Source organism: Notechis scutatus, chromosome 3 (assembly GCF_049901735.1).
Source record: "Notechis scutatus isolate UNSWTSFEM ecotype Mainland chromosome 3, rNotScu1.2, whole genome shotgun sequence".
Taxonomy (NCBI): domain Eukaryota; kingdom Metazoa; phylum Chordata; class Lepidosauria; order Squamata; family Elapidae; genus Notechis; species Notechis scutatus.
Window position 1 is genome coordinate 115,276,847 of NC_142011.1, and position 12,963 is coordinate 115,289,809.

At 35.2% G+C, this 12,963-nt stretch overlaps 1 protein-coding gene across 1 annotated transcript in view; it reads left to right on the forward strand.

The window, feature by feature from the left end:
• DIAPH1 (diaphanous related formin 1) overlaps positions 1-12,963 on the forward strand; it is a 156,658-nt gene that overhangs the window by 127,927 nt on the left and 15,768 nt on the right.

Consider the following 12,963-nt stretch of genomic DNA (forward strand, 5'->3'; position numbering starts at 1 on the left):
TCGGGCGTGCCCGCCACCCTCCCAGCCCCAGCAGGTAGGAAAGCAAGCGGAAAGCCGCCGCTTCCCCCTTTTGGGGTGCGTCCGCCACCCTCCCAGCTCCAGCAGAGCAGGGAAAGTGAAGGGAAAGCCATTCGTTTTCCCCCTCCCTTTCGGGCGCGCCCGCCACCCTCCCAGCAGAGCAGGGAAAGCGAATGCCTTGGGCGCCCCCGCCCATGTGCTTTGAAAGGGAGGGTGGATGGATGTTCCGGGGCTGCTGCTTTCTTCATTGTCTCACCACTCGCTGCTCATAAGTTCTTCCCAGAAAAGGTATGAGGAAGAGAGGAAGGGAGGAAGGAAAGAGCAAGAAAGGAAGAAAGAGCAAGAAAGGAAGAGGAAGGGAGAGAAAAAAAGAAAGAGGAAAAAAGAAAGAAAGAAAAATAGGAAGAAAGAAAGAGAAAAGGAAGGGAGGAAGGGCAAGAAGGAAAGAGAAAGAAAGAAAAAAAGAAAGGGAGAGAAAGAGAGAAAGAAAAAGAAGAGCGAGAGAGAAAACTCTGTGCTATTATTTTTAATTGTTCCATTATTTATCATATATTAATATTTTGCACTGTCCCTAACCTAGAGTGATATTACTGCCTTTCTTTTGCCCAGGTTTAACAGAGTTGAAAGGGACTGTGGAGGTCTTCTAGTCCAACCCCCTGCTCAGGCAGGAAAACTCTGAGGATGCCAAAATCTAAAAGCCTGTTGCCTTTCATCCTGGGAAAGGTGTCAGAATAACAGAATAACACTTAGAAGGGACCTTGGGGGGAACTCTATACCATTTCAGAGAAATGGCTGTCCAGTCTTTTGTTAAAAACTTCCAGTGTTGGAGCACCCAGAACTTCTGGTGGCAAACAATTCCACTGGTTAATTGTTTTCACTGTCAGGAAGTTTCTCCTTACTTTTAGGTTGCTTCTTTCTCTGTTCAGTTTTCAACCTTCTGGTGCTTTGAAAAATACATTGCCTCGCCTAGTCCCTCCCCTCCCCTCTCAGCCATTCCTTGTCACACCCAGCCTCAATGTATCTATAATTCTGAAAAAATGTTGTTCACCTTTTTTTTACTTTATTATCAATCTATATATGTACTTTAGTGGACCACTGAAAGGAGGAAATGGCTCACATGCTTTGCCCAAGAGGATGATAGGCAACAGGCTTTTAGGGGGCTGCCAAATGAATTTCAACATTATTTTATTCAACTCATCAAAATATTTTTTCTCTAGTTTTATTGGTATTGTTTAGAATAGGAAAAGTATCTTCAGCAATATGTTCATCTTTATTGCAGCTATTCTATCCATCATAGAAAATTGCAAGCATTTCTCACAGCTTAATTTGATGCACTGATTTTGTATAATTGTCCTCTTTAGTTCACTTTAATAGTGAAAAAGTGAAATACTTAGGAATCTACCTAACAGCAAGATGTACAAATCTTGCGGATAGGTAGATTCCTAAGTATTTCACTTTTTTTCATTATTGGGATATTCATTTTCTTTATTAATTCATCCCTCTGTTTCTTTGTAAGGTTTTTAACTATCATTTTGGTTTTTTCCTTACTTATTTTTAATCCAGCAACCTCTCCATATTCCTCCATATTCCTCTAATTTCTCTATGAGTCTCGGGCCTGACTTCAGTGGCTCCTCTAAGATGAAAACTAAATCATATGCGAATGCTTGTAGTTTGTATTTTTTTCTTTTGATTTCCATTCCTTTGATTTGCTCACCTTGCCTAATATTTCTTATTAGTACTTAACAGAGTTAAATAACAATGGAGATAATGGGCAGCCTTGCCCTGTACCTTTCCATATTGAAAAATTTTCAGTTACCTCACCATTCACACTTTGGCTTTCTGATTTGTACATATTGCCTTGAACACGTTTATAAATTTATCTCCAAAGTCCATATATCTTAGTTGGTATAACATGAATTGCCAGTTCATATGGTCAAACGCCTTTTGAGCATCTAGAAACAACAATGCCAATTGCTTTTTTAAAAATTTTTAAAAAGAAAACTTTATTAAAGATTAAAAAAAACACATTATGTACAATACATTGAATACAACTTTACGTTGCAGACAAAATCTATATATACAAATACATAATAGATAAACATATAAAACATATGTTTCTGATCAACTAAGATGGTGTGATTTTTATTGGTAATAATTTTACTACTATTTGTTTCTTAATTTGATAAACATTCTTAATTTAACCACTCCGTTCATCAAAACCATATCTTTTAATTTCCTGGTTTTTTTTCCTCTTTAATCCACTTATACCATTTATCCCAAGCTGTAATATATCTTGAGTCTTCCTTATTCCTAAGTTTTTATGTGAGTAGGTCCATTTCAGTGCAGTCAAGTATTTTCTGAGTAATCAAATTATTTGTTGGCATTTGTTCGCCCTTCCAACATTGTGCCAAGGCAATTCTTGCTGCTGTGCTTATATGGAGAATTAAATATTTCATTTCATTTGCATAGTCCCCTTTTAACATTCCCAACAAAAATATTTCAGGTTTAAATTCTAGTTGAATACTTGTAATTTCTTTTATCCACAGTTTAATTTTTTCCCAATATTTTTTACTTTTTGGGCAGAGCCACCAAGTATGGAAGAAAGTGCCCCTCGTTTGCTTACATTTCCAACACATCGGACTCCTGTTTGGGTAAATGTTAGCTAACTTTGAGGGTGACAGATACCACCAGTAACACATTTTATATTGATTTTATAGATCGCCGATTTTGTTATTTTGTAATTTTGATTCCAAATTTTTCCCAATCTTCCAAATTAATATTGTGCCCTACATTCATTGGGCCTTTAACTATTTCTTCCGCCATTTCGTATTCTAACAGGTAGTTATACATTTTTGAGATTAATTTTTCATCTGTTCCCTCCAATATTTTATCTAATTGATTCGGTTTTATCTCAATCCCAAACTCTTCCATGTCTTTTTTATATCTTGTCTTGAGTTGTAAATATGGCCACCACTCTATTTTCATCCCTTGCTCTCTAATTTCTTGATTCGTCATTAATCTTCCTTAGGAATTTAGTATACCATAATACCTAATTTTTCTTCCAGTTTTGAATGCATTGGAGTGGATCAATGCCTCCATGACGGAAACCCATCCTGGGATCTTCATATAATGTTTGTGTTTAATCTATTTCCACACTTTTAATAATGAACATCTAATTATATGCCTATTAAAGTGTGTATAACTTTTATTTCCAGGGTTCCACATGAAGGCATGCCACTCCACTTCCAAATCATGCCCTTCTAGGATTAAAACTCTTTTGTTTCTCAAATTGGCCCAGTCTTTAATCCATGTTAAAGTTGCCGCTTTATAATATAGTTCCCAGGCAGGGAGTCCAAATCCACCTCTGCATCTATTATCTTGTAAAGAGCTTAATTTTATTCTCGTTTTTTCCCCTGACCAAATAAATTTTGTAGTAATTTTATTTAATTCGTTAAAAAATATTTTTATCTAATTTAATTGGAATATTTTGAAAGAGAAATAATATTCTTGGCAAGATGTTCATCTTAATAGTCGCTATTCTTCCTAATATTGATAATTGCAGTTTCCCCCATTTTTCTAAATCTTTTTTTATTTCTCGTACCAATTTTACATAATTATCTTCTTTTATTGTTGAACATCTTGCCGTAAGCCAAATTCCTAAATATTTAATTCTTTTTACAATTTGTAAGCCCATTACCTCTTTTAATTTTTTTTTGTTTCTCTGTTAGATTTTTTGTTATCATTTTAGTTTTATCTTTATTGATTGTTAAACCTGCCACCTCTCCATATCTCTCTATCTCTTTAATTAATTTTGGTCCTGATTTTATTGGTTCTTCTACGAAGAATACAAGATCGTCTGCAAATGCTTGGGCCTTGTATTCTTCATTTTTAATTCTTAATCCTTTTATCTCCATATTCTGTCTAAATCTTCTCAACAAAATTTCTAGAGTCATGATAAAGAGCAGAGGTGAAAGTGGACATCCCTGCCTGACTCCCTTTCCTATTTCAAATGGATTAGTCATTTCTCCATTGATTATTATCCAGGCTTGTCTTGAACATATTGATTCTAACATTGTTTCGAATTTATCCCCAAATTTCATTTCCTTTACTTGTTGCCTCATAAATGCCCAATTTACCTTGTCAAAGGCTTTTTGAGCATCCAGAAAAACTAGTGTAGCCTGTTTTTATGGATGTGCCTCATAGTCTTCCAGGATATCAAGTACTGTTCTTGTATTGTATTTAATTTGTCTTGTTGGAAGAAAACTGTTTTGTTCAGTATGTATATACCTGCTTAGTATTTTTTTTTAGTCTCTCAGCCATTAAATTCATAAATATTTTGTAGTCGGCGTTCAACAAGGAAATTGGTCTATAGTTGTTTATGTGGGTGATATCTGCACCCTCCTTCGGTATTAGTATGATGTACGCTTCTCTCCACGACCTTGGTAGCTCTGCCCCTTTAAATATTTCATTATAAATTTCTAAAAGAATTGGATCAAAAATTTCGCCTAAATTTTTATGTAATTCTGCAGGTAAACCATCTGTTCCAGGAGTTTTTTTGTTTTGTTTACTAATAGCTTTTTTCATTTCCTCCATAGTAATCTCTTCATTTAATTTTTCCCTTTCTTCTTCTGTTAGTATTGGAATATTTTCTTCCTCTAGATACTGTTTAATTCTTTCTTTACTCATATTTCTGGTGCTAATTTTGCTTGTCTTTCCAATTTTCTAATATCATTCTGTAACTCATTACTTTCTTTTTCTCTTTCTTTTTATTTTCTAGCATTATATGCAATTGTTATTCCTCTTATATAGGCTTTCGTTGTATCCCACAGATTCTGTAAAGAGGTGTGTTCTTTTTTATTTACATTAACAAACATTTCTAATTCTTTTTTTAATTTTGTTATATATTCTTTGTCTCTCAGAGTCTGTGGGTTCAACATCGACCTTCCTCTTTGTTTTGATTGATCTTTCCATATTACTATTATGAGGTTATGATCTGCCCACATATTTGGTGCTATTTCTATTCGTACTATGTCTTTCATTAGGGTTTTACTTATCTATGTCATGTCAATTCTCGACCATGATTTGTGGAGAATAGAATAAAAAGTGAACTGCTTTTCCTTTGGATTGTATATTCTCCATATATCAATTAGGTTCTGTTCTTCTATCATGTTAAAAAATGTTTTTGGAAGTGTGTTTTTCTTTTTCTTTTTCTACTGGTACTTTGGTAATCTTTTTTATATCCGAGACTGCATTGAAATCCCCTATTATGCAAATTTCTTCTTTGCCTAATTCAAGAATTTTTTCATGTATTTTTTTGTAGTACATTTCTTGTTGTTTGTTGGGAGCGTATATTACAACTAATAGAATTTTCTTCTGTTCCCATACTACTTCTAATATTAATGTTCTCCCCACTGAATCTGTGTATAATACTTCTACTTCTACTCCTTCTCGAACATATACTGCTACTACTCTTTTTTTTCCTCCACTAATGCTGCGTATAATTTTCCTAATTTTTTATATTGAAAAAACCCTTATCTTGGGCTCTAACATGTACTTCCTGGAGACATACTATATCCATTTTTTGTTTTGCCAATTTTTTCAGAGTTTGATTCTGTTTTGATGGGGAGTTAAGTCCATTTATATTTACTGATAATATCTTCAAATTATTATCCATTTTCCCTCTTTGCCTTTACCAATTAGTTCCTGTTATTCCTTGCTTCTGTTTGTGCTCTTGTTCTTACTCTGTTTTCTTCTTGTGGTCTTTCTTCCTTCTTCCTTTCCTCCTCTTCCTGCTCTTTTCCATTCTTTTCCAATTGTTGATCATTTTGACTAGCCGATTCCAGTTCTTCTCTGCTATTACCGAGTTCCTCTGTGCCTATTAGTTGTGCATGGAATTCTTTCGCTTTCTCCAAGTCGATCTTGACTTTCTTCCCTTGCCACGACACCAACATTCCCTCTGGTATAATCCACCTAAACAGTATATTATTTTTGTTGAGTCGGGCAGCCAGAAAGTGATATTTCCTTTGTTCTCAAACTCTTTTCGGGATTTGTTTAACATTATGATCTCTTTACCTTTATATGTCAAGGTTCCTCTCTAGTAATTTTGTAAATTACGTCCCTCACCTTTTTCCAAGTAAAACGGATGTGAATCTCTTTTGGTAGTCTAAATCTTCTGGCGTAATTTGTATAGACTCAGTAGACTTTGTCTAATGCATTGATTATTTCACTCTTCTCTCTTTGAAGTGCCTCTGCAATAGTCTCTGCCATTATTTCTGTTAGATCTTCCTCCTTCGTCTCTACCACATTCTGGAAACATAGGTAGAACGAAGCCCTCTCCATCTCCAACTGGATCAGTGAGTTCTCTACTTCTTTGTCTCTTTCTTGCATTCTTTGATCTACCGACTCTAATTTCTGTTCTGTTTTTTCCGTTCTTTTTTCAATCGTTTAGAGTCTTTGTTCATTCTTTTGTAAAACTTCTTGAATCTGGCCAACTTTCTCATCCAACTTCTGAATAGCCTTTCTCACTTCTCTTTTCACCTCCTCCATCTCTATTTTCATTTCTCCATGGTTCTTAGTCATGTTTTCCTGTAATTTCATCATCGTCTCCTGAATTGTTAACAGGGTGGCTTGCATGGTCTGTGTGTTCATTGTAGCTGTTGTTTTCTACATTGTTAGCATTCCTTAAATGGATCTTTGTGTAGATGGAGATGGAATCGCTGTAGCTGTTGTCGGGGTGGGTTTCTTCCCAGTCTTCACTACTGTTGTTGTAATGCTTGTCATTTCTTGAATTATTTTGGTTTTTTGTCCTAATATTCTATCTTATCCCACAACACCATTCAATGCTCACTATTTCTCTAGATTCTATCACAGTCCTTATTCTTCCCTGTAATCTACCCTTCAATGTCTTATATTAACTCTTAATTGAATCAAGAATTTTCACAAATTAATTATTCTATACAGTTATTCTATAAATCAATCCCAATATCCAAAGTTATTTATATTAATTCCTTGCCACTATATTACTTATATATATTCTTATATATTTCTATTTATTTTTACCTTAATATTTTATATTACTTTAATGCATTTAATATTAAAATGTTTAAACAATTGATTACCTAACAATTAAACTTATCTAAATAGATTCTTATCACTAATAGTCAATTTAAATTTATAAAGTTACTATACTTATTTTACAATACATTTGATAGTAATAAGGATTTACTAATATCAGAAAGCAATGCAATTCCTAGGATAGTTCAGTCAATAAGTTTCTTAGAAAATATCTATCTTAAGTTCTTTAACTTATATTATAGTATAAAGCACTTAAACAGTCGCTTCTCTCTCTCTCTCTCTCTCTCTATATATATATATATATATATATATATATATATATATATATTCTTCTTTACACTATTTGCCATATAAATCATTCAATATATATTCGAATATTTAAATATTTTAACTTCTAATATAATCACTAAGAAAAAGAGAAAAAAGATGGAGAGAAAAGGAAAGAGAAGCAAATAAAAATGTAGTTTAGTCACAATACTTTTAAATATACAGGCAGTATTTCTTATAATCGCAACTTTCGTTCTCCGCAAAGGTTATTCTATGTGTTCCAAGTAGTTCGCTTAAGTCTTACTGTAACGTTAGATGCAGTGTATTTAAAGAGTTAACTTTCACTCTCTTCTTCAAAATGTCCAACTTTCAATTTTCTGCACTGTCAGAGACACTTTTTTCCCCAGATCTTTTAACTGCTACTATGTTTCTTCTTCTGTTACAATAATGTTCTTTTAGGAACACAAAAGTTTCAATCGTCCCGTTTCAAACAATCCACTTTCACTTCCCCTCTTCACTTAGTTTGTATATAGTCTATCAGTTAATCTTCTTTATTCAATCTTTCACTATTGCTAGCACCCTTTCGTCCTCTCCCTTATCCTCTCTCCTCACTGTATTCACTGTTCAGGTGCCGCTTTGAGCCTTTCCTTTCACCATCTCTTTCTAGATTCGTTTTGACAGTTCCACTCTCTTTCAGTTTCACTGCTCACACCGCTTCTTCACACCGTACTTTCTCTTTGCTTCCCTTTCCAATCTCATGTGTCGTCTGGTCTCTGGTCAGCCACCAAAGTCCAACTCTTCAACGCCGGTTTCAAGGGCTCCTCCAATCGCACTGCTGGGGATTGCACCTTCCCTCTTCAGCTCCGAAGGTTCCTCTCTCCGTCACCGATCCCCCCAGGAACGATTTTGCCTCTGTTGGCTCCCAGAACACTGAAGATCAGCAACAAAGAACAGAGCGCTGTTCCTTCGTGCCGCTCAACCACACGCCGCCACGGAAGCCAATTGCTTTTCATTATGTGTTTCATAGTATTCCAATGGATCTAATATTACTCTCGTATTATTTCTTATCTGCTTTTTGGATAGAAAGCCATTTTGGTCAGGGTGTATAAACTCCTTCAAAAATCTCTTCATTCTTTCTGCTACTGTTGAGGTGAATATTTTATAGTCGGCATTCAGTAGGGATATGGGTCTGTAGTTCTTTATTTGCGTTAAATCTGAATCCTCTTTTGGTATCAAAGTGATGTTAGCTTCTACCCATGATGGTGGTATCTTCGCTTCAGCTAAAACTGCATTGTATACCTCTAGTAATGATTGGTCCAAAATATTTTGTAGCTCTTTATATGTTTCTGCCGGTAGCCCATTTGGGCCAAGTGTTCTATTTTTTTGTCTATTTTAATTTATATTCCTAATCTGTCTTTTATGATTCTACTTTTGTTAGGTTTTTCCTTTCATGTGAAGATGAATGAATTAAGCAGCTCCGTTTTCTCCCTGCTGTCCATCACTTCCTTGCCATCTTCTCCCATTAGTGGAGTGATTTGTTTCCTTGACTTTTTTTTAACATATTGCAAGAAACTTTTATTGTTATTTTTGACAATTATTACAAGTCTTAGTTCATTCGAACACTTAACTTTCCTGATTTCATAGTTGCAAGTTCAGGCTACTTGTTGGTACTCTGCCTTAGTTTTTTGCCATTTTTTATACTTATCCTTTTTATCTTTTTATCCAGTTTATCAGATTTAACGTTTATCAGAGAATTCTTTATGCATTCTGGTTTCTTCTTGGATCTCATTATTTTTCTTTTCAGTGATATTGTTCTGCACTAGAATTTATAATCACATTTTTAAGAATTTCCCAAGCTTCTTGATTTGTTTTCCTCTTTAAGGAATCTTTCCCAAGTTTGTTGAAATCAGTTATCTAAAATCAGATTTCTAAGTTTGTCGAAATCAGTTATTTTAAGGTCTAAGACAATAGTTTTATTTTGTTCTATTGCTTGTGTCTGCATTATATTGAATTCTAATCTGACATGGTCACATGTCCCCAAATTTTGAAATCTTTGAAAGTTGTGTGAATAATGAAGTTAGTATGTCAATGTATAATACAATGGCTCCCCTGTTAGATCAATAAACAAGTATCTAGTATCTAAGAATCCAAGATTTCTGAGACTGATACATTGATAGACTTTACTAATATTTTGGAAGATAGACTCTTCAGAAGGTTCTTGACAGGCATTAGGCCCTATCCAACAAGATGTAATCCATTGGTGAGAAAATTAAGTACCTGCACTTAGGCAGGAAAAATCAAATGGTATAGAATATGGTATGGAATATGGTATAGAATCAAATGGTATAGATTGTACTTGGCTCATAGCAATTGTGAGAGGGATCTAGCTATCCTAGTAGATCTAGTGAACCAGTTAGCATGGTGCTTCAGCTGCCAAAGCAGTCCTAGGCTATATCAACAGAGAGATAGCATCAAGATCACAATTGATAGTATTGCTTTATACTGTATTAGTGAGGCCACGCTTGGAATAATGCATCCAAGTCTAGTCGGCACAATACAAAAAAGATGCTGAAACCCTAGAAAGAGTTCAAAAAAGAGCAACAAATGATAAAGGCTTGGAGGCTAAATCATACGATGAACAATTAAGAGAACTAAATATGTCTAGCCTTATGAAGAGAAAGATTATGGGTGACATAGTTGTCTTCCAGTACTTGAGGGGCTGTCACAGAGAAGAAGGAGTTGACTTATTCTCCAAAGCACCGCACGTCAGGACAAGAAGTAATGGGTTGAAGCTCATTAAAGAGAGATCCAACCTGGGACTAAGGAGAAATTTCCTGACAGTGAAAACAATTAATCAATGTCTCCTGGTGTTGATGATGCTCCATCTCTGGTGGTTTTCAAGAATAAGTTGGACAACCATTTGGGATGATATAAGGTCTCCTGCCTTGGGGCGGGTAGTTGAACTAGAAGTCCTCCAAGATCCCTTGTAGAATTGTAACTACGATATGATTTATTATTATAAGAATTATAACTACGATATGATTTATTATTTATTATGACATACTACTTGTTTATATGTACACTATGAGTTTATGCAACAGAGACAAATTCCTTGTGTGTCTAATCACACTTGGCCAGTAAAGAATTCTGTTCTGTTCTATTTTCTATCTCTTAAAATAATATTGCTGATTGTCTCAGTCTGCTATGACTCAGGTCATTTAGGCAGACGCAGGCTTCAATAAAGTCTTTTATTGCTTTGCTATCCCATACAAAATGACCCTACAACAGCCAGTAAAGCTCTACGCCAAACTTTCCAGAAGACAACCACCCAGTCAATGCAACACAGTCCCACAAACTAAAGCCAAAAGTCACCAGAGCTGATTCACAAGGCAAGGAGGAAGTCTGTAGTCCAAAACCAAAGTGCAAAGTCCAAAAGGCAAGGTCCATAAGTTATAAACAAGGTTCAAGGTCCAAAAGGCAAGACCCAGAGTCCATAAGCAAGGTCAGAGTCCATAGGGCAGAAACATGATCCAAAGCAGAGTTTACAAAGGTGGGGAAGTGTGTGCCAAAGCGAAACTATTGTTCCCAACGAATAAACCCTCCCCTGGCCTCTAATTAAATCATCTCAATTCAGGTGTTAAATCATCTCAATTCTTGCGAGTTGGGGTGGGATGGCCTCTTCGCCAGCAGCCTTGCAGATCTTCTTTGAGCTTTCCTCCTTCCCACTCCATGCCCTCAGATCAAGTGGGGGAGATAGCTGTTCCTCATCAGGGGGAATCTGCTGCCTCTCATCACCAATGCCTGTCTGCAGCGGATCCTCCCAGATCTAAATCCAAGAGTGTGAGCCACATGACAGAATGGGCTCCCATCAATTTGCCTGCTCTCCTAATGGTTTGAAGGCATGCAAATTCAAATAGATAAGTAGATACCACTTCAGTGGGAAAATAATAGGAACATAAAGGAACCCTTTCAGGCATCCCTTGGGCAATGGTAATGTCACTGACTAATCCTTTTAATCTGGAAGTGCCTTGGTAGGTATTCTTGACACAAATGTAATATGTTCAAATAATTGCAGCCGTACCAGTCAAAAAATACAATAAACTCTTAAAAGCAAAGAAAAAATGTGTGCAATAATAGTATGAAGACCCTTAGTCACAACTCCTTCACTTCTTCAACTGGGCAAGTACAACCAAGATCAGTTTCAGTCTCTTTCCTTTTTGAGGTGTGGGGAAAGCATATAATATTCATTAAATAGATTTGGGGTGTACAGGTATGCATTATTTTTAGATGATATTTGTAGTGTCAACAGGTCAGAATAATATACAGTACTTTGTTATCAATGAAAACAAAATCTCAGCTTCTGCTTTCTTCATATGCTAATATAGAATGAGCAGGAGTAAAATCTTCTTTGCGGGTGTGCAGGATATTGCATTATTCTATTTTGTTATCCTTCCTGTTTCCATATTTTTGTCTTTCCTGAAAGAAATGTTAGATCTATGTTTGGATAGTGTTTGTCATAGCAGGAAGTGTGGAGAGGAAAATATAAAAATGATGGCTGCAGATGTTTGTTAGGGTCAGTTATTTATAATTGCACTATGATGAAGAAAATTTATGTTTGGTCTATTTACTTATAATCATGTATTTTTCCTGCAAGTATCCCACCTGGTCCAGATGTTGTCTGACCACCTAGTGACCAGCTCAATGAAATAAGTGTATTCCTTCATCTCAGTCATGTTGTATTATACTGAGAGCAGTATATGTCATCAAGCTGTAATTGTCTGTAATAAGACAATGCTTGTCTTACTTCTCACCAACTTAAATATTCTTAACCAAAGTCAGTTTTTATCTCACTTTCTCATTTTTTTTCTGTTTACAATATATACAGGCTGTATGTTTTTTTAGTTTCTTGAATGCTCTGAAAACATTCAAATGTTTAATAATATTATTTTAGCTTTTGAATGATTGGTGCTAATTATTGCAAAAATGCCATCTTTGTAGAATTATATAACTTCCTATCATATATGCTGTTGCCTTTAATTTCAGGCCTTTTCCTTTGCTGATATCACTTTATTGTACATTGTCACCTACAAACACTGCTCTTAAGCCAAAGAGTCTTATAAAGCCTAATTTTGGCATTCCTGAGCATGTATATTAATGGGACAGTACTTTTGAATATGCAGCTCTTCATATATCCTAGTTAATCAATGTGGATGATGCATGCTGGTTCTGAAATCTCAATTCTGTGAATTCATATTTGTCCCTTTGGTTGCACAAAGGAGTTTGCATGGTTTGCTATAGAGTAGGTTAAAATCTTAAATTTTGATTGCTGCAGAATATCCTGCCCATTCCATTGTATGCTGGAGTTGCAGTCTATATATTATAGGCAGACTTCTAAAATAATTTTTGAATTGGAAATAAGACAATGTAAAATTACATACTTTCTATTACCCCATTTTACATCAGATTTGAGTTTTATCCCAAGTTGGAGCATAACCCTACTTTTTTCTTACTACTGTAAGTTTTTTTTTAGCTTTCCTAAGTTTTCTTTCCTGTTCAACTTGAACACAAGTAGAAACTGTCCCATGAAGTAATATTAATCAGACT